General features: G+C 40.9%; 2 long non-coding RNA genes across 2 annotated transcripts in view; one reads left to right on the forward strand and one right to left on the reverse strand.

Moving 5' to 3' along the window:
- Positions 1-12,184, reverse strand: part of LOC121670604 — a 140,656-nt gene extending 128,472 nt beyond the window's left edge. Inside the window, exon 1 of the long non-coding RNA XR_006018169.1 lies at positions 12,088-12,184. This is a non-coding gene — a long non-coding RNA (uncharacterized LOC121670604). The remainder of the gene's footprint in view (positions 1-12,087) is intronic.
- On the forward strand, positions 10,839-14,931 carry LOC121670606. Its single transcript, XR_006018171.1, has 2 exons — positions 10,839-11,006; positions 14,824-14,931. It is a non-coding gene; the product is annotated as an uncharacterized LOC121670606 (long non-coding RNA).
- The last annotated feature ends 8,087 nt before the right edge of the window (positions 14,932-23,018 follow it).

Genomic DNA, 23,018 nt, shown 5'->3' on the forward strand with positions numbered 1-23,018 from the left:
TTTTCTCTGAGGGGTAGTGGAAATACTTTTGTTAGTGGGAATGGCAGGCTAGGAGAGGGTGGAAGTCAGACCAGTGGAATAATAAGGATTTTAAACCTTTTCTTAGGGTAGAGAGCAAGGACTGTGTGTAGCTTAGTACTTGAATCAACAGGTTACTATGTCCAGCCTTTATCTTAGTGACCAGGGCAATAGAACAGTGAAATCAAAATGTATTTCTAACACAAAATTCAAGCTTTCCTTTTTAAGACCTCGAGTGAAAATCAATCTGTGCAATTGCAAACCAAGCCTTAACCCTGCAAAGACATATTTATGTGTTTAGCTGTACCCAAGCTGAGCAGCACCATTTTCATCAATAGGATTCATCATGGGACTACTTAGAGACATTAACACTAATTAAACACAAGCATAAAACTCTTTGTAGGATTGAGACCTAAATGACTTCAATTTCCACTAAAAATTATTTTCATCTTGTAATTAAAGCAAATTTTTGCTACTGGCATAGTATCTGATCTCGACTTAAATGTATGGAGATAAAACTCTGTTAGCAACAAGTGGCTTTCAGAAAGCCAATAAGAGCAGTGAAAATATATGCAGTTCAGTTTCTGGGTGAAATCTGGTTTCTAAGTTCTCATTTCTACGTTGTCATTTTTTATTTTTACCATGACTTCACTACTAGCCCATAGTCTATGACTTTTATTTTCTTTATATCTTATGGTCTATTCCTCATAGATATGTTTTTTAAAGAAAAAGATATCCATGAGGATATTGAGTACAGGCACTGGGCTTTTTCTGAGGTCAAAGTCCTGTTCCTCCCAAAGCTGAAAAGTGAATATTGGACTCATGACCAGCATTTTGTGGTTTAAAATCCAAGAATCACTTAGCCAGCTATTTCCCCAGCACTGTCAACCACAGCAGAGAGTCACATCTTAGGACTGAGGCAGTTAGGCTATTAACAACATAAATGTGGGTTTGGGGTGGGTTTCTTGTGGGGGTCAGGGAGAACGAGTAGTCCCCTTACTAAAAACATACCAAGGGCTCAATAGCAAAGCCCATCTGACATTTTAAGTCATTACTATAAAAAATATAGCTTTCTTTTTAATTTTCCTTTTCTTTTTTTCTCAGAATAAATGCACTTTTAACTTCTCATGGGCCACTTCCAACTACTTTTTTGAAATGACATCAGCAAGCCAAGGCCAAAAACTTAATATGTCTGCTCAGTAAAATATTACTATTTATATAGACCAAACAGTTAGGGAGGTCACTCTGCCCCTCTACTCCACCCTGGTGAGTCCTGGCAGTGCTGCCTTCTGCTCTGGTGTCACCAGCACAGGAAGGACTTGGAGGTCTTGGAGTGAGTCTAGAGAAATCCACGGAGAGAGTTAGAGGGATGGAGCACCTCTGCTATGAGGAAAGGCTGAGAGAATTGGGAATGTTCATCCTGGAGAAGAGAAGCTTCAGGGTGACCTAATTGCAGCCTTCCAGAACCTGAAGGGAACCTACAGAAAAGATGGAGAGGGACTATTTACAGGAGCCTGGAGTGACAGAACAAGGGGAGATGACTCTAACTGAAGGAGAATAGGTTTAAACTCGATATTAGGAAAAAAATCTTTACTGTGAGGATGGTGATGCCCTGGCACAGGCTGCCAGAGAAGCTGTGGTTGCCCCATCCCTGGCAGTGTCCAAGGCCAGGTTGGACGGGGCTTGGAGCAACCTGGAATAGTGGAAGGCTTCCCTGCCCACAGCAGGGTGCTCTAACGAGATAATCTTTCAGATCCCTTCCAACCCAAACCGTTCAATGATTCTATGAAGTCCAACCATAGCCATGGCCACGGGTATGATGGTGAGCTTGGAATCTGGAGCGAGATGGGGGAGCCCAGAGCAGCAGCACAGCTCAAGGAGTGACAGCGTGGGCTGGAGCCCTTCTGCCACCACTGCCCCGCCACCATCGGGCTCGGCATAGAGACAAGGAGCTGAGCACGAGCTATTTCTGCACCCTGATTTAAATTGTTATTTATACCACTGAAATCCTATTTTGAGTATTTTGAGCTCTATTTTTAGATTTTTGAACAATCTCGTGACTCTACCGCACATGTGATCCGGGAATATCAGGAAATATAATGTTAACCAAAATATTCCTTCAAAGAGGGTTTTTTTAGCCTCCTTTCTGGAGCTGGATGGAAATGATCACAGGACTTCACCTCCCATACCATTCCATGACACACCCCCCACCTCTGTGCCACTGCCAGCTCAAGGCTCTGAAGCCTTGAGACAGCCCTAAAATGATGAGATTTACTCAAAATACCTTTTTTTTTAATCAAAAGTAATTGAGAGAGTGGGAACATTCACTTGTTCTTTGCTATGAATGTGCCTCATATATTTCTTTAAATCTCTCCATATGGGCAATCCACCAGGAGAAATAATTTTTTATATCTTAAAAATGAAAAAAAGCTGAAAATTTCATGCCACTGAGGTTTGAAGAGGAGGAGCATTGTTGTACTTACTGAAGCTGACAACTTCATCTTTTTCTTGGGAATGCCTGTAAAGAAGGAAATTTAGCAAGACCTTTTAGCATAGGGACAGGAAAAGGGACAAGGACTGCCCATCATGTCTGGATTTCAGTTTTCCAAGGCAGAATCACACATGAAATTTCTGCAGCAATGAATGTTGTAGCACAGCACTCAATTACCTTTCCTGTGACTAACATTTCTCTATCAAAGGACTCAAACTTCCCAGTCCTTTTATGGCATCAAACCATAGTGCCTGATTTGCATTTCCAAAAAGGAAATTGTTTTCCAGAAGACGCGTGTGGCAGCAAGAGACTCTGAACAGCATTCTCATAGTAACACGCAGTAGCACATTTCAAGCCAACTAAATTTACTGAGTGCTCCTCTATGTTTTCAGCATGTTTCAGATAATTTTTAAGAGCCCAGAAAGTGAGCAGCAGGCATGGGTGATTTATTGAAAACATAGTCCTTTAAATCTCTCCAGTTTAGAGACAAGGCTGTCCTGCAGGACAGCGTCAAATCCTTTGCACAAATCCAGGTAGATGATGTCAGTTGCGCTTTCCTCATCCACAACACTCTAATCCTATCACATCAGGCACTATTTGCCTGTAGTGAACCCATGCTGGCTGTCACAATTCACCTCCTTATTTTACATATTCCTTAGCACAGTTTCCAAGACAATCTCCTCCATCATCTTGCTGGGCACAGGTGAGCACCTTCCTTTTTCCCCCTTTTTAAAAATGGAGGTTCAGTTTCACCTTTGCAATCAGCGGGATCTTCGCTGGACTGCCGTGCTCCTCAAACACGATGGACGGGGTCCCAACAGCTCCATCCACCAGTTCTCTCAGGGCACACATAGATATGTCTCCTCATGTTCCATGACTTGTGCAGCTTCAGGTTCCTTAGATGATCTCACACCTGATCTCCCACAGTCAGCCCCTGTCTTTGCCTTCTGCACCTTGGGTGGTGTGGCTGGAGCTATTCCCAGTGAAGACTGGGACAAAAAAAAAGCCCTTGAGTAGCTCAGCCTTCTCCATATCCCAGGTAACCAGATTTCCCATTTCCTTATGGGAAGCCCCACATTTTCTCCAGTCTTCTTTTTATCTCCTTCTTAAGATATTAGGAAACCAACAAAAAATAGAAATGCCAACCTGCAAATCCTTGCGGGTGCCTACCTTCACCTTGGGCTGAACACGTCACAGATCAACGCTGACACACACAGCTCATTCCTGTGCCCTCACCTGCTCATGTATCACAGTCCATGTGCTCTGGTGGCAGCACATTTGGTAGCAACATAAGACACCATAAGGTAGAAACTTCATTCCCTGCTTTTGTCCAGGAGCCCTGCTCTCGGTCTGAACATCACAACCTAGATGCTGTCATGTAATGAGCCAAAGCTACTTTAAAATCTATCTATATGCTCATAAAATAAACATAAAATGATGATAAAACTGAGGAATAAAGCTCCCAAGTAATGGCCATATTGGCTGTAGATTTGACAGTAAGACAGACCCTTATGGAAAGTGTACTTGGTCAATTCATGTAAGAGTTGGTCACGTTTGGTTGCTCAAGGTTGTTTTGCCAAAACCAAGACCAGGCAAGAAGCACTTTAGTGCTTCTTAGTGAAGTCTTCCCACCTGTGAGCCCCTATAATTTTTCAGCACATTAGCAATCCATCCAAAATTAGATAAAATATAATAAAAATCTATAGCTGCTCCAATTAGTGGATACACAACGCTTTCTCACATAATGGCTTCCAAGTAAAATATCCTCTTCAAACTGAATACGTATCTTTCCTTTTTTTTTTGTTACCTTCCTTAGTCATGATATGAACATGATAACTGTCAAGCAGAAAGCTGAGGCGAGCAACAGCATTATGTTTGCAAAGGAAGTTATTTTTGGAAGATATTTTTCACTTAGGGAAGGGGGAAAAAGATCCAACTGAAGTAAACAATTTAGTTCATAATCGTCAACACAGGGACACTGCACAGACATTTCCTTTCATAGGTCACTACATTCATTGGATTAGAATTTGTTAGAGGACTGAAAACAGTAAATGATAAAAACTACTAGAAGTAGTAGTCCATGAAAGAAAACATAGCCAGCTGAGGTGAAAATTAGATCACATTATCCTGAACCTACCTGTCCTGTAATTCAGGATCCAGTTTGCATATGCATAGCTTGCTATAATGAAACATAAGATTTATTAAAGATTTCAGCAGTGGGAAATTGATTCAGCTTGTGGAACTCCTACCAACAAAAAAAAAAAGACAAAAAGGAATTATTCTTAGATCAAAGATATTTTTTGTTTTCTGGGGTTTTTTTTAATCATCCTCTGCATAGCTTTAACATTAGCTAATACAGTGTGATGCATCAATACACTATAGCAAATTTTCTCTGCTTTAAATATCACCCTCATTCATACTGTGATTCAATTTAAGAATCATTCAAAGATAAATCTAAATAAATAACAAGCTGGCTTTCAGGCAAACAAATGAATTTGCATTGTTTTATATTCATCATAAATATTTCACTTAATTACTGAGGTACTATGTTCAGAAATACAAAACAACATTATAAATTTATTAGCACTGTCCCTGCTGATTTTACAGAAGTTCTGTGGAATGTAAGAGCCAAAAGTAGAAACAGGCTCAAGAGCATAACCAAAAGAGCAGAGGCTGCATTCAAATGCTAAACTAGATTGACACCCTCTGCTTTGCTCTGCATATTTACACCAGCTAAAGCTTCCTGTCTCGAATCAGGTGTTATCCTATTTATTCTCAAAACCCAAGGTCAATGAAACCCTTTTCCTTCTGTTGACTTTAGAAAGCTAAACATCTGAATCAGGCTGCTTCGAGTATTATCTCAAAAACTATCACAGGAGTTATTTTTCCCCTCATTGTAAAATTGTGAAAACGTAAAAGGATGTAACAGCATTTTTCAAAGGTTTAGGGAGGTCAGCTGTGTGGAGAGAAAATAAGAACTGCTGCTAAAACATAAAAGGTAAAGCACATAGCATTTATCCTCAAAATTATTTAAGTTCTTTTAATGGCTCTAAAGGCTATGAAAAATGTTTTTAAAATGTAAATATGTGGGTCTTTTAGAAGAAGTTATCCTTCTTTGTAAACCACAGTATCACTGGTGATTTATAATTTTCAGAAAATCTTAATCCCACAGGAAACATATAAGAGTTCCTCTTTATTTTTAACCTAATGCTGGATCTAACATGAATGCAGTTTTTATTATTAGTGAAAAAGCTATTATTTTTATTTGCTTACATTAAATTAAGATAAAATCTGAAAGAGTGCAAGTATGAAACCATTTTAAAAACAGATTAATCTTTTCCCTTTACCTTTGAAACAACTTCAGACGTAAATAAAATTGTGCCTATCACATTTCCCTAGGGATTAAGTACTCTTACTGTTCAAATGTCATTAATTACCCTTAATGCCGTTATGAACTATTTGGAGATTATCATTATTAAACTGTTAGAGTATTTCTTAATTCCTCACCAGAAAGCCACAGAGTGACTCGCTGAGCCTATCCTCCCCCTCCTTTTGTTGAAATAACAATAGCCTAGAGGAATTGTGTCTGCGAAGAAAAAGTCAAGAAACAACAATAAAACACATTTTGTTGGACTAAACAAGCAGTAGAGAGAAGAGTTTGGGTTTTAAACCACATTCTGTTTCATAAGTGGAGTATCTGGGGCTGGTGCAGCCCCATGGGAGCAGCCAGGGTGCTCTGAGGGACCGGGGATGCAGCAAAAATCCCTCTTATAAAAGGGTCTTATCTGCAGCAGGCCTGTTTGGGCACATTGACATCTGAAAAAATAAGTTTCAGGATCCCAAGGATGTTTCACTGCTGTAAAAAACAGTCATTCAAACAGAATATGGATACTGCATAGGCTGGGTTTGGTATCGAAAACACTTCATACTCAAAAATTCAAAATACATTCTTGTCACAACCTCCTCCTTTTTTACAAAACACTGAAGCACTGAGGATTTTAGCACAGTTGTTATTTAACTGTGTCACTTGGCTCTCTCTCTGAATAACCGTTGGGCTGGGAGGGTTTGCTCCACCACAGGGGCCACGTGGTCCTACTACAGTTCAGATCCTCAGCTCTTCCAAGACAAATCACAGTGCCTGGATTCATGTTTTGAAGTCTGTATTTTACTTTGCTGTTATTATCATTATTATTATTAAACTTGTGTTTTTCATTCAAATGCATGCCAGCACCTTTATACTCGTGTGTTTAAAAACAAAAGTAATGAGTTTAGCTACAGGTAAATTTGATCAAACAGAAAAAAGGCTCAACGGAAAGTTTTAATGACTACCTGGAAAGGTGGGAACAGACAAATCTAAAGTATTTCCTCACTTCTGGGACTGGAAATCAAGCTGCTGGTCAGTTTGAAGGCAGACATTTAAGACCCACATTCTCCTACTTTGTGTTTACACATTAGAGTAGCTGCTCTGGGGATTTCTGGGTGTAATATTTGAAACAAAGGACTAAGGGGGTTTTTCCAAGGGTGTGAGCAGAGGACAGACCTCAGTGGTTCTGCTGTCTTGGTTTGCATTTCTATCTCCCCTCGCCTCTATTCTGGGGGAGTTCCCAATCCACGCCTGGAGCACTTCTGGTGTTTTTATAGGACAGGAGAGGTGGCAGGGGATGCTGCCAGTCACCAGCTCTGTGAGTTACCCCAAATCAGCCAGAAGGGTTATTCTCCAGGTGTCTGTCCTAGGAAGGAGGGGGACACTAGAACAGGGATTGCTGAAAAGCAGTGCTGCTCTTAGAAATGGGGAAAGAGCCTCAGGAGTGCCATCACAGAGTGACACTAATGAGATGGTGTGGTCTGGGATGGGAAAAAGCTTTTCTCTGCCTCTTTTCCTGATCAGATCTATACTTTGCAGAGGCCATGGCTCCCTCACAGAGCTCTGCTGAAAGGTAACGCAGCACTGGGGATCTGTTACAAATTATTCCAGTGAGGAATGTCTGGCTTTTTATGGTTATTTTAATTGGTGACAGTACTCACTGCTTAAAGTACTCAATCTGGCACTGAGGTTCTCCCATGTCCTGCTCCTTCCTGAACACTCATCCAGAGCTGCTTTCTCATCCCTGTCAGAAGCTGCTGCCCTGTTACTGTCCTTGCTCAGGCATTATCTGGTCTGGTCTGTGTAACACCAACCCAGGGCAAGCACTGACATATTTCACCAGAGATTAATACTCAGGCTGCCTGTCCAGAGAGCATGGAAAGCTGATAAGTGCAACAAGCTTTAAAGCAAACCTGAACTCGACCTGCTTTTTATATATTTTGTTCACACCAGTAATGAGCAGCTCTGCCTGTTCTTTGGTACAGAAAATAGGGTTTATATCAGTGAGAAAGCATCGCTGCCAGACTTGTAGGCCTGACAGAGGAAACTGAGCTACACACCTTGATACATCTTTTCTTCTGAGCACCTCAGAGAATTTTACTACCAACAGTAGCCTTTACTTCGCAATATTTGTTGAAGACAATCATCATTATGCTCTTACAAATGAGACACGATGACTTAAATGTCTTGCCAAAGGACAAATGGAATTAACAGCAGTAAAAAAGTCAATGTCTCTTGCCCACTGATTCAGACACAACCCTTCCACTCTGCTGGGCAATGGAAGTTTGGTGGGCTTCAGATCCAGGGTTGACTCAGGTCATTGTGCATAAGACATGGAAAACAAAGCCTACATACATGATTCACCCTCCTTTTCCCATTTGGCTGGAGAATCAGGAGCTAAGACCACTGGCACTCACCAGAGTACCCGTCTTGGCCCCCTTTCATATTATGGATGAAAGAATAACTGTGGGCTATGAGCAGCCCCCTTCATTTAAGCTCAGAAAAGAGGAAGGAATATGAGCTCAGCAGCTCCTCTCTCCAGCCTCCTTTATCACCCATCCCTCACTACCTTCTCCTCCTTGCCTTGCTCCCACTCCTCACTCCACTCCCCATCCCTTTCCCACAAGCAGGGCTGTTGCTCATCCATCCTAGATCACCACATGGAAAAACCCTTACTTTTTTTCTTTCCCAGATTAAACATACAAAAAGACATGACAAGCCCAGAGAAACTACCTGGGGGAGGAGACAACAGGCTGCCAACCATCCAACCAGAGGGAAAGCAGTGGGAGGCTGGAGATGGGAACCACCACATCTCCCAGTTTACGTCCTTGGAGCCACCACGGCTCCCAGCCCTCATTCCTTACTTTACACTGCTCAAAACCAGCCCACGTGTTGTGCTTTGCCGGAGCTTGGGAGGCTGCTAACCCCCGGCATAGGTCATGGAGAAAGGACTTTCCTTTCATCCCTGCAGGCAGCTTTTGGCAAAAAAAGGCCAGGGAATAATCACAGGACAGTAGTGACTCACTGTTTCTGTCAGCGGAAAGAATCTCTACTGCCCAGTGCTCCTCTTCTCCCACCTGGCATCACCACCAAAACCACCACACCGATGAACGAGGAGGTTATGCAAGGCTGTGAGGCCGGAATATTAACTTACAAAAGTCAGGAATGGTGGGAAAGGGCTGCCAGCTTCACTGTATCAGCTTCCCTGGCCTGCTAGGAAAAATAGGTCAAGGTTTTCCAAGGTGACCAACAATTTTGGATGTCCAGCTTTGTGCGTGTTTAAAAGCAAAAAAAAAAAAAAAAAAAAAAAGGAAAAAATTTATTATTTTGGAAAAAACACTAAATGTCTATTAGCGAGGGGGGAAAAAAGGCAGCCAGACAGCTGCGTGTTTCAAGGTCCTTGCGGTTGAGCACCCCAGAAAAAACAAATTACCTTGAGTCAGAAGCCCCTGAAAAAAAAATAAAAAAAAAAGTCAAGCACTGTGTAAAAAACAACGGAGGAAAGCCCGTGGGTAAATAACTAGTGGGAGCTCACAAGAGCACGGCTCAGGATGCATGTGTGTTTCTACTGCGGGAGAGAGAACAATTGAATTACGAGGAGCTCTTAAGCAAGTAAAGTAAACATCTTTTGGCAATTTAGTGCTGCACTTTGAAGCCTGGCGATGTCATACAAATGGTGAAATAGCACGGACACCCTTCTGCTGGCTAGTTTGTTTAATATGGTGAGTTGGGAGATTTTGGAGCACAGCACTCTTTTATGAGCTCACAAGCTGGAGGAGGGAAAGTGTGGAAAGAGCAGGAGAGAGATGTTTGAGCAAAGCTGTAGTTGCCCGGAGCCTATGAGAAGCAGCACGAGCGGGAAGGGGCTGCAGTGGGAGCTCAGCAGCATCCGGGGGGCTGCCACCACGGGAACAGACCCCAAGCATTCCCCCACCCTGGGAACAGAGGGGGAGAGAGAGAGAGAGGTATGGGGTGAGGCGACAGAGATAATCACATGAGAGGGGTTAATTGCTATAAATATCAAGAATCAAATCAATATGTCAAGATGTGTGTTCCACTTTTCACATATATGCGGCACGTAAATGAGAAACGGAGAGAGAGGGAGGAAGAGCTAGAAAGAAAAAGGAGAGACTACTAAAGAAATAAGCCCCCCTGTACAGACAGCCTGACGCCAGATGGCTTCTTCTAATAAATATTCAACCTTAACTCAGTTCCCATGTAACTTTGTTGTAAAGCTGCCAGCACACCCACACAGATCTGGGCCAGCAAAATGATTACAGTAGTACAAACAAAATAGTGCAATAGAGGAAACAGGCAGACAGGGTCCTGTATACAGAAAGACAGAGCTGTAAAGATGTGAGTTGATGAACCTTTAGATTTAATACTGAGAAACTTGAAATAATGACTTGGGCAGAGGGGAGAAAAAGCCTTGGTATGGGAGGGAAATACGCTGACTTATTTTTTCCTCACTGTTGCTTTTATTGTTGGGAATACAGAGAACATCGTTCTGCTAAGACAGCAAATGAGGCACTATAAATCAGTTGCTCTTCTGCATATTTTCTGCATTCAGCTGGAATTCAGATACCTTCCCCAAATCATAGCCCAGCTTACATTTCCGCTGTCTCTTGTGCTCACACGGGGCATGAGTTAAAAAGGGAGATTTTGTGCGTGACAGTTGTTATATTAATTGGGAAGAGAAAGAGGAGGTTTGGTATATTCTTCTTAAGAAAACACTGGCTCAGTGCTCAAAAACATGCATTTCAGTTGTGTGAGTGTTTTTGCCCCGAGCTTTTTAATTTCAAAATTGGATTATGAGATCTGAATATCAGAACACACCATGTTGGCAACCCCAAAACTATTTAAATAGGACCTTGACCAAATCACGATCTAGTGCTAAGATTAGGAGCGAGGGAAAGGCAACGAAAAAGGACATGCTTTGCAGAAAGGCTTCTACTGATGAAGTAAAACAAAAAAAAATATAGGCATTAGAAATTAAATTTTAAAAAATGCTAAGGATTCATTCTATTGATTTATTGGCTCTTTTCATGCAGAATCTCTTGAGTTTAGAGGATGACCTAAACTTCTACCTGCAGTAGGTGTTTAACAACCACCCATGAACCAGCAATGGATCAGGTAATTAAATTATGCATTTACTTTGGTTGAGAAAGAACCAACATGAGGCAAAGCTCTTCTTTCTCAAGAACATAACCTTTTGGTGTTAGAACTCATGATGTGCTCCTGGAAGGACATTATTTTGCATGATACAGAAGAGTATAAATAGAATTAATAAGACAGAAATGAAAAGAAAAAAAAAAAAAAGTGAGGGGTGTAGGCTGAACGTCAGAAAATATTTCCTGGTTTGTGAGAGTCTCCCTCTGCAAAGCAGATCGACAAGGAGATGTAGTAGGCTGTAGAGTCAGGCTTTCACCACTTCCCTCGGGAGATTGTCACTGGAGGTTTTAAAAACAAAGCTGAGCTCAGCACTAGTAAATATGCTGCAGGGAATAACCCTGTGTTGGGCAAGATATGGACAAGATCAATTAACAGATCTCTTCTATGTCTACTTTCTATTATTTTTGACTGTTGGGAAGAAAACTTTGCTAGAGAAAAGCCTAAACCTCCCTCCACCCCCTGCCTTTTCTTTTTTAAAGAGAACAGAATCTCTGGCATTGTGGGCTCAGCTCTGTTCGTTACAGCAGCGACGTCTCTCCCACCAGTTTTGCTCTGCTCACCCTCCGTCCCCACTCTTATTGAGAAGCCCTGGAGAGAATTTCCTGGAGAGAAAAGAAAGGGGAAAAAGAGATCTGAATCTCTCCTATTTCTGATCTTTCCAGACCCCTTTATAATATTAATCTATTCTGAGCAGCATTTGACACTTCCTTCCCACCCACCCCTATTAGGAATCAGCCGTGGGTTGCCTCCTTGCGCCCCTTCTTCTCCTGCCTTAAGGTGCATATTACAATTCTATTCTTATCCAGAGCACGATAGCATCAAACGAGGGAAGGAGTCTGGGTAAGCTCCACGCCTGAAGAAATGCACACCTTTTGTTTATGGCAGCAGGATGAAAGCCATGAGCTGGAGCCGGACACAAATCTGTCAGCCCCTGGGAAAAGAAGCTGCTAACGACGCGGCTCCGCAGCGCTGAGTACCCCGAGCACATCAAACAATCCTTCATTGGCTATGCTGGCTTGAAGTTCAACATATCTGTGCTTACCTTAATAAACCAGGCCTGAAAAATCACCGTATAAAGCTTAGAGGTGCTTAGAGGTACAAGGGCACCACTTGGACTCCTCCGGCACTGAGCTTCGTTCTGCAAACGAACTTGGATCAAAATTAGGGCTAAATTCAAATCAATTTAAATCCTCTCCACACACTTTTTATTAAAAAATATGCCAGATATTGAAGGGAATAAAACCAAAGCATTTGGAGTTCTTCCTTGTGGAGAGGCAGAGAGATGAGCCCATGGTTAAGAGCAGCCATTTCCCCTGTGGGCTGGGGTGCCATGGGGTGACCATACAGCACAGCTCCTCTGAATCAATGCACAGACTTTGGTTTTTACATTCATTTAATAATGACAAGTTTCTATTAGGTTTGTTTAGTCCAGAGAAGAAAAGAGACAAAGGAGCACCAGGAGAAAAAATCATGGAGAAAATTAAATAACAAAGAGACCTTAGCAGAAGGAAAATGATGGATGCAGAAGGTTCTACCCCACCCTCTCCATGTTCTCTCCACTGCCAATCCCATGGTCCCAGAAGAGGAGCCACAGCCTCACCAGCAGGCAGGGCTGGAGCAAACCCCAACCCTCTCTGGATTCTCAGCTAAGCACCAGAATAAGTCAAATAAAGGCAAAATCAAGGAAAGAAGCGAACTGCAGGCTTGGGGGAATAAAGGGAAGAAGGATGGAGCTCTGCAATGCCTGGAGACACCCAGGACACAAACAGGAATACGAGGAGGTTCCAGTGAACTACTTTTCCTTGCACTTGCCTTGGCTGAATCCCCCCCATGAAATCTTTGCCCACGTCCCATCTCCTCCTGCCACGGAGCAGAGAGGGCAGTTTTGGCCCAGTGCGGCCGCAGTGGCTGGGGGAGTAGAGAGACTCTACAGCACAGAATATCCTGAGTGGGAAGAGATCCACAAAGATCACTGCATCCAAATCCTGCACTGGTGGAACCAAACTCCTCCGAGCCTTTCAGCTGGAAGGAAAGTGGCAGGATCACTGTCCCAGAGAGGAGCTGGTGAGGGTCAGCTTCCCAGCTATGTGAGCCACCTGGATGAACACTTTGCTGTCATTCAGTTTCTGGGGATTCTGCCTGAGGGATCACTGTGCTTACAGGCTCAGCACCCTGCTGGAGACCACCAGGATTCCTTAGGAAGCCATGCAGCTGGATACATTACATCCACATGATACAACTCCTATCACACAGGATTTCTTCAGAGCAGGGTACTCACCTGGCTACAGCAGCAGCAAATCTCACTGTTGCAAACAAATTTAAAAAAAAATAGTCAGGGAAAATAACATCTGTCAAGCTTACATTTCTTTGCAAAATTCTCTGTTGTCTTTGAATCACAGGCAGTGATTTTGGACACGAGACTGAGCAGAATGCATTGTTGATGCTCTCAGCCATTAGTTTATAAATTGAATAAGATAGATGTGTTCATTCATATGAACTAATGTAGTTTTTCTTATGAAGGTTTCATATTATACAAATCCATTAGCATATTTACAAATTAATCTTCCCTTAGGAAGAAAAAAGATCAAAGATTTACAGAAGGAAGTGCTTTATTACTTTTAAACTGCCTTTTTTTTTAAGGAAAGAGAAAAAGAAATGAAGGGAAATTATGTTGAACCATAAATGTTTCTTTATGACTACTGTACAGCAGCTTTGTGGGAGATTTAAATTTACTAAAGGGCAAGGGGGACTTTAAGCCATCTATATGAGTTCAGTATTAAAAATATATATACATGACAGGTGCCCATATAAGTTCATGCAGTACAAAACATTCCATAAATGAGCTCATTTATCTGAGTAATTTAAAAAGAGCTTCTGCACAAGGGGAGATATTTAGTATGAATTATAGTCCGTTTACCTTTCATAAGTTTTTTCATCACTTCCCATACCTCCTTTGGTGCTACTGAAAATATCTGTAGTTATCAAGCCTTATATTCAACCTTGCTATTCCCTATTCCCAGGAAAGCCCTATTGGTGAAGTGACTCCATGTTCAAGATATGCAGCTTGTAAAGCCCTGCATGCAAGATTATTTCTTCTTCACTGATTCCAGATAAAACAAGATCAGGCTAAGAAATCTTTTAGCTAAGCAAATAACTTGAATAACAAAGAGTATTCCAGGCAAAGAAAAAAAATCTCTGGGTTTACCCCCATCATTTAGATTTGACTCAGTTGTAAAAGATTCCTCCTTCCTTCTGTTTTCAAAATGACTTTGTACTATGATTGGAAATAAAGAGTAGTAGAGCAGCAAGGAAATGAAATGCAAACCTTTAATGATTTATTAATAACCACTTTCTGAGACATTTCTAGCTACTAAAGAGAAATCAGAACACTAAATACATTAAGATCTTCAATGGTGGGGGGCAGAAGGGAGAACTATTGGAAAGTTATGAAAATAACAGAAAACTTCCAAGGCTAAAAAACCACCTGACAACCAAAGCACATTTTAGGTAGAGCTGCTCCTGCCTTGGGACAGGAGCTGGAACCAGACGACCTCTGACATCCCTCCCAGACATAAGCTTTGTACTTCTATGCTGAAAAGTTTGAAGATCTTTTCCAACGTGTACCATACATTTATTTTTTAATCCTTTAGGATATATTCCAAAGGAAAACTTCAAGGCTATTACTAAGACTAGAGTTAAATCATCATTCATGAACAGAATAACACTCATTTTCTCATGATCACTGCACTCACTCAAGTATAACTTCTTTCACTTCTAGGAGCTTGCTGAAAAATTGATGTTAGATTGACGAGGACCAGAAACATCCAGCTTTCCTCCTGCTCTCCACTACACATCCAGCAACAAATAAAGTCTTCTATCATCAGAACAAGCTGTGGATTTGCTGTACTGGAGTCATGGACACAGATAGGCACCTACAGAGAGTTCCCTGCCAGGCAGGAAATGGTTTCACAGGGTCTCATTGGAGGAAAGAAAGAGAATCTCAATAACCACACTACTAAGGAACAGAAATTTTAGTGCTATTCAAAAAGTTGCACATTCCCTCTTCACAGGTTTCATCACCAGTGACTGAAGCCTACACAAGGAGCCAAACTGGACTTGCTCTCCTACCTAGCCCCTCTTCCAAAAAAATCCTCTCCCCCTCCATCCACATTCCACCTATCCTCATGAAGAACACATGCCTTGAGCAGGTTTCGAATTAAGGTTATTCTTCCTCTACTCCGGAGCTGACTGAATTGTAAAATCCCTCCACATCCTCCTGGATCCCATTCAGGAGTGGTCTCACTGAATAACCAGGCAACTTCATCTCCATGTCTTTCCCTTTGTTTTCCTGAGGGAAGACCTCCAATAGTTAGAGGGGAAATTCAGCGTCATCTTTTGTTTTCCTTCAGACACTGCATTTGGCTATCAGAGTGCTCACAGTTAGCAAACCAGAACTCTTCAACATCTCAGTCAACCCACTTGGGAAATCAATAAAAGATAAGACTTCCCATGTTTCAGTGCCGTGAGAGTTGGTAAATGCTTCTAAAGTGCTTTGAAAACCTGGAAAGGTGCAATGTTTTTATAATGGCCTGAATACTTTGTAGTTCCACAGAATATTTTATTCCAAAATCTTAAGCTTTTACAAGTAACTAAACCTAACTACAACAGTCCTATGAGATGTCTGTAAATAAACAATAGCATTCAGGATACTGCTTAGTCCATCATATCTTAGTCCAAAATACTGACGTCAGATACTGTAATTTATCATTCATATGATCTTCTAGCCCTGCTGAAGTCTACGAAACCTTTCTGTTGGAAATATTATTGGCAAACCTACTCAGTAGATTAATGCTAATTAGCTTAGGGTGGGAAAGTTGTGTATTACTTGAAATTTGGCTCACAAAAAGAGAATGAATAAGCAAAGAGGCATGTCCTAGAGCAAGCAGGAGAGAAGTCAATAACTGAGGTTCAACTATACAAAAAAAATAATATCTGTGTGTATATATATATCTACATCTCACCAGAAAAACCCTTAGGCCAGTGTTCTCTCAGTCCAAAAGGCATTTAAGGTTAGGACCTTACACTTTCCAGTCATTCCACTCGCCAGCCATCATCACCTTGTTAAGGATACTGACTACATCACACATGTGAGAGAAGTTCGGCACCACAAGTTTTCCAGGTGAAAAAGTGTGTCATCAATGAAGAAGAATTACAAGTCATTAAACTGGAGTGCATGCTGTGCATGCCTCTTCAATTCAATATAGGGAATTAAGAAGTCAAATGCCTGTGGCATTAAATATGAATGATGAATGCGAGAAATAAAATAAGTAGAAGAGAAATCTATGTGTTTCATTACATGAGGTAGCTGTGCCACTGGCACCTTTTGCTTTTGTATTAAAAAAAATGGTCTAAGATTAGAAAGCAAAGAAAACTCGGTTTTTAAGGAAATCCATGTATCCTTGTGATGAGATTAAGAAATAAGACATTTTCCAATCTAGATTCCATTCTAATAATCTGAAAAGATCACGGTGGATGATACTTTATGAACCAGGAATTGAGAAGAATAGCACACACATCTTTCTTCACAATGGGCTTCTGAAAGAACAGCCAATATTTAAGGAAAGAACACAAACTATAGAAAAAGAGCAATGTCAGAAGTGACACATTATCCCATTTTAAGGCATGTGTGTGACTCCTTAGAATACGAAGGATAAACAACATGAGCCACAAAGGCTTCTGTGTGTGTCACAAAGAGCACGGCATGGGAAACCACTTCTCCCGCTCTCCAGCGGAAATGGTTTCTTTCACCTCCAATCAAGTTTCAGAGATATTTTTATTTATTTACACATGAAGGGCTGTGAACCAAATTCACCTCATCATTTTGTACAATAAATTGAAAAATACATCTACTCAGCAGCCTCACCAAGACATGGAGCAGTTGGAGTTGTGTCCCCCCAGATAGTCAGATGTCATCTGCACCCAAGACATCCTTCTAATGAACATCCAATATTAAGCAAAATTCTATGGATCCTCTGAATGTGGTAGAACAAGTGACTGTACCCTGAAAAACTGAGACTTGAGAACAGCCAGGTAACATCTAGAGGTACTAAGAAAGAAACAAAAATATTCAACAAGCTGGTTGAATATTTTTCAAGATTATGAAGATGAGGGAGAAGAAATTCTATGAACCAATCATCAATTTCACCAAAGATTGAAGTAAAAAGTGAAGGAGTGCTTGGAAATAGAATACATTAGTGAGAGTGTATTAGTGAATTTTTTTTTTTTTTTGCCTGTTTGGTGATTAGGAGGTTCCAAGACAATGTGATACTCAGATAGTTGAATATCAATAAATTTTGATCCATTTTATATTACTTAACAGTATTTCTAGATAGATAATGACAACAGGAGCTGCTTGAAGACCTGCAAAATTTTCTGTTCCAAATGAGCCAGCTCAGAAACTCTCACTGAAACACAACACACCATTATTGATAAAATTAAATTCTGTTGATTTTTGAGGAAAAAAGCATGAATTATATATATGCATAAACACATAAATATAAATAACAGATACAATGCATTTTGGCACACGGTGTGTTCTCTGTCCCATGTAGTCTCATCTATATTTTCCTCAACTTCTTTTTAGGCACTAAACGTGAGGTGTTTTCTTCATGTAATTTCCTTCTCACTACCATTGTTGTGTGATAAAGCATGATGAGGGTGGCATGGATCACATTCCAATTACCAGAATCACTAAGGAGAAAAAAAATCAACAATTTGAACCAGACACTCACCAATCCCAGAGCATCTGATATGGGGGCTCCTTTAAATCACTTAATACAGTCTGGCTTTGTGCAGGCACCTAGAAAGGGGAGAATATTGCAATTAATCCCCCAAACCTCAGGCACTGCACCTTTTTACAGGAGCTGTGTCCTTTCATGAATTCAACATGTTTTTTAACATTTAACACGTGCTTTGTTGTGGGAACTGGGTCACTGGCAGTTTTCACAGTTTTTTTTTTTTCCTTCAAAACTGCCATTGTGGAAAAATCACAACTCCACCAGCACTATCCACCACATCCTTAATATGGTTGATGGAATATTCAGATGGTACAGGGATCCTTGAGAATTTGAATCTGAATTAATTTTTTTAAAATAAGATTTCTTTCCCCCAATGCCAAAACTAAAAATGATGTAAGTGCAAAAATCTCTGTAGTAAATTAGTGATAAAAGAATAAAACAGTTAAACGAATATATTTTTCATGCTTGAGGGCTGTGTGTTTAACAGTTTTCTAACTGTTCATTCATTTATATAAAAATACTTTGGTTATTATCTACTTGAGTTGAAATTAGATATTTAATTGACTGGAGGGAATGAAATTCACTCACTTTTAAATAAAGCAATGATTTAAAAATATTCCTGTAAAGTGATTTGTAAGACCACACCAGCACTAGTTCTTGGCACACGTCCTTGTCTGTGTATATATTTTAAAAGCATGGTTGTTCTTACAAATGTAGTACTGTGAGAGCTAACTTCTTCAGAAACATGTTTATCTTAATTAGGAAAGTCAACAGACTTCTAATGGGAAGAAATGCGTATTTTTCTCTGTAGTATCTAAAGCATCAAAGGCCTCGTTCTCATGCCAAACCAATCTTCCTTCCTGCCTGCCTTTCAAACCCAGGTGATTGCAGACAGCTGAGCAGACATTTTCCCAAAAGCTTCTATTGACCTGGCTCCAGTCCTTTCCCGTACTCTGTCTCCTTTTCTATCCGCATGTCACTTCTCTTTCTCTTTCTGTGTATTTGTTGTATTTTTGCCTGAGGAAACCTAGGGATATTCATGGCACTGAGGCAAATAATGTGGAATTAAAAACTAAATTCTTCAGGCCTTATCCTAGCAACAGGACCATCACCATCTGTTCAGAGGACAGGACTGCCATTATCTGCTGCATTCTTTGTACGTACTCCATCACCTGTGAGGGGAAAAACATTGCCCCTTATCCCGGGGTCTTTGTTTAAAAACAAAGTCGTCTGCTTCTCTCTGGTACCAATACATTTCATAAATGTGATATACAGTACATTTGAAGGGATTAGGCCGCAATAAAAGCCTTGAAAGCTCAAAAAGAAAAAAAACTAAAGGGAGGACATCTGCACGATAAACAACAAAAGCAAATATTGTTCAATTTAAATAAACTGTTGAGATTAATTAGCAAAAGTTCATACGAATTCCTGTATCTGCTACCAATATCAGCGATGCAAGCACTACACCTTTGACTTTGGGAGAATTTTACAGCAGTAGTGGAATTGTTAGGGATTTGGGGGTTTTTTTTAATTTAAATAACTGATTTAAAATCTGTGTCCCCCAATGTGCTGCAAAGGCCATTTTGGCTGCTCACAAACACGTCTTTAGCTGAAGTCCCAAAATACAACAACAGAAGCTGAAGGGCTGCACACCTTCTCCCTCAGGAAAACATGAAGTTGATCAAAGACCTAAAACACCCCACAATTTAATTTGAAGTCCTCATCTTTTACTCTCTGAGAAGAGTACTCCTTATTCCTCATTTATTTCTGCTTTGAACATTTGAACATGGATAAAAGTGCAGGAAAGAGGAAGAGGTAAAAATCAGGGAATTAAAAGAAAAAAAATTCCTGGAAATCAGAGCAGCAGCCTTGACCTCATATTATGTTTTTGGTTTAAAATTATAATTTATAAAAGCTGGTTGACTGTCTGTCTCTGTTGTTTTTATGCCACTTATAAACAAAGCTGCAGTCATATTTATTTCTCAGGGCTTACAGACACATTTGTGGTGTGCAGCTTGGCAACAGAAACTGGTAAAATCTGCCTGCTCCTACCAAATCTCCAAAGTGCTCATCCCATCCCATAACAGCCACAAGTCTGAAAGTCCAGGATGCTGCATCCCCACCTCTCCAGGGAATAACAGGGCAGAGTGGAGCCACCTACCCTAATCACCCTCCTCTTCCTCTCTCCAAGGCGTGCAAGTAGGAGTGGAAATTTGTAGCTTTAGCTTTGCAAGTAATCATCCTCTTCTCCTTCCCATACCATTTCCCAGCCTTTTTCCTTGTTCCAGTTTCATTGCTCCTGCTTTGCTAAAGGCTGGGGGGCTGACAGGTAGAAGTTACCACTTTATTTGGTGGATCACAGGACAAGGGTTGTCCTATATGGGTATTCAGCATCACGCAAACACAGACGCTGGACCTATCACATTTTCCTTTTCAAGTAAAAGCTGAATCAGTTCAGTTTTCTCACAAATACTTACAAGAATTGGAAAAATTTCCAAAGGGAATGAAGAAGAAATAACCTATCATTAAAAAAAAAACAAACCCTAAATTTTGCCCTCAACTATTAGTTTGTTGCATTAGTGACTTTCATGCCTTGGTATTAAATGAGGGCTAATGGTTTGCCTCAGCCAAGCAGATACTTAAATTTAGGGGAACAAAGTGGTCCAAAGCAGAAATACAGAAATTTTTTCATGCAAAATGTCTGGGAGGTTTTGTACTACAGAATAAATCATCAGCTTACATGTGAGAGGGGAATTATCCTTGGGAGCCACAGGGATACCAGAACTCCCTCGGCTCTGGATAGAGGCTGGTGCTTTAATTCATCTTTCTCTGCATCTAGGTGGCCTCAGATAAGACACCACTTTGGCCAAATATGAATATAATTGTGCTTTTGAAATTTCCTCTCAATGGAAAAATCTGTCTCAAATAGCACTACTTCACTTTTGTCAACGCCAACATAAAGATTTATTTTAAAAGCCTTTGAAGCATTGTTTGGATTTTGGCTTTCTTACCATGCTACTAAACTTCTCATCTTTGCATTCCTCCAATATTTCATGAAAGCCATAAACTGTTGTACGTATTTACAGAACAGGACTGATGTTGCCCTCCCTGTAGAGAATACAAATACCTGTATTAGTATTCACAGAGTCCTACCATCATTACAAGCCAGGCTTTAACAGAAAAGCATTGTGTTTCACATGGAAAACTGGGGGGATGGTGGAGGGAGGGGGAGACTAGAACATAAATGTACTGAAAGCAAAACTCACGTTTCAGTCACAAACTTACAGTTCTAGCAGTGCTCAAGTGCAATGTAGAGACAACTAATGAGGCCCTCCATACTTATCTAGTTGCAAGGAGGAAGTTGTTAGTAATTTAAGACAGATAAAGAAATCCACTAATTAAAATATTCTGAGATGAATGGTAGCCTCCAATTATTTTCCTGATTTGACGCAAACTAGTAACAGCATAACATAACAATATTTTACGCAATACCATGGGATTCTGTAAAAACAAAGTACAAACTGAATTGGAATTTTGAAGACAACAACAATAGGGCACTCACTGGCCAGCCCATGGCTGGATTCATCTCTCTCAGTTTAAAACAAATACAGAAATGAACAGAGGAAAGCTTGATGTTGAGGAATAAGTGACTTTTCATAAGAATAAAAGTTGTGAAGGAGAATGTTAATAGGTAATAAAGGTTACAATGGATTATAAAATCATTGAATAGGTTGGATTGGAAGGGACCTTAAAGCTCATCTCATTCCACCCCCTGCTAAGGGCAGGGACACCTTCAACTATCCCAGGTTGCTCTAAACTCCATCCAACCCAGCCTGGAACTCTTCCAGGGACGAGGCAGCCACAGTTTCCCTGGGCAACCTGTGGCAGGGCCTCAGCACACCGTTTTTCTGTAGTTCATGTGCAATTTTAGCAATTCCGCCCTCCTTTTATAAGCAATTTACATGTGCCTCATGTCCAATCACTTAGTATCCACAAATACAATAAAGCTCAGAGCTCAAGTTTTCCCACTCCAAAATCCATCATTTGCCATCCAACTTGATATCTGAATACAAATAGCTGTATAAACCTCCTCTCATCCTAGGTGTAATTTAATACAGCACACCCAAGGTCATTGAGTGAACTGAAGTGTCTGCAGGGCTAGGAGCTGGGCTGTTCTAGTAGCAAGGGCTAGTGTGACAGGGGTGCTACCCACATGGAGATCTCTCATTACACAACACACTCGGGTTTGGCCACTAGAAACAAGCCGTGGCTCAGTTTTACCATTAGTAACACAAATATTAAACATTTGTCTCTGTCCTGATGTTTTGCCAGGAGTTTCTGCTTTAGAGGAACATTTTGAAAGCTCTAGAGGAATAGAGATGATGGCCATGACTGTCAAGCCAAAGCTTAGCTGCTGGTGTGGTATGTAAGCATAATGATAATGGGGAATGGTAAAGACATTTTAAAAGCTGCTCACTGACAGCTCCAGGTTCGATTCCCATCTCCAAGCTACCCAGCCAATTACTGAGAGAGGAGGTGGGAAAAATAAATAAAAAGCTCTTCTTGTCACATAGTGCTTCTTCAGATAGACCTGATAGTGCTGTAGATGAATACAGCTCATAACCAGCCACATAAAAAGCGGCAAACCAAGGTAGAACACCATTAATTATGGAACTTGTCTCATTGTGAAGGCCACAAATACAAGAGCAGCTGATGGGATTGGAATCTTAGATGACATGGTGGGGTGGGAGCCATGGGCACTGGTAGGAGGGGTGCCAGGGCCCGGCTGGCAGCAGGAAGGTGGGAGCCCAGCGAGGCAGGGCTCGCCGCTGGAGCGGCGTTATCCAGCCACAGCCCGGCAGAAACGGCTTCTGTTGCTACTGCTAATGATGAATACCATATGCTTGGCTCTTGCTGTTATAAAATAAGTTACATTACTACTGCCTGAGAGTGAATCAACTCTTTTCTTTCATTAAAAATAGACTTTTGTGCCCATTCATGTTTCCTCAGCACTAGTGCATGGGCAAAAATGTTTTTTAAAAAAGTCAAAATATCCTCCAACTATGGCTTTTTTTCTGCCTTTCACCATAATCATCGCCTTGTTCCATTTCAAGCACAGCACCCCTTTTCCAAGACAATAATCCTGAAACAGAGAGGAGAAAGAATTTATATGATC

Source organism: Corvus kubaryi, unplaced genomic scaffold, assembly GCF_017639235.1.
Source record: "Corvus kubaryi isolate FWS band 111438036 unplaced genomic scaffold, C.kubaryi_AGA036_p1.0 37396, whole genome shotgun sequence".
Lineage (NCBI taxonomy): Eukaryota > Metazoa > Chordata > Aves > Passeriformes > Corvidae > Corvus > Corvus kubaryi.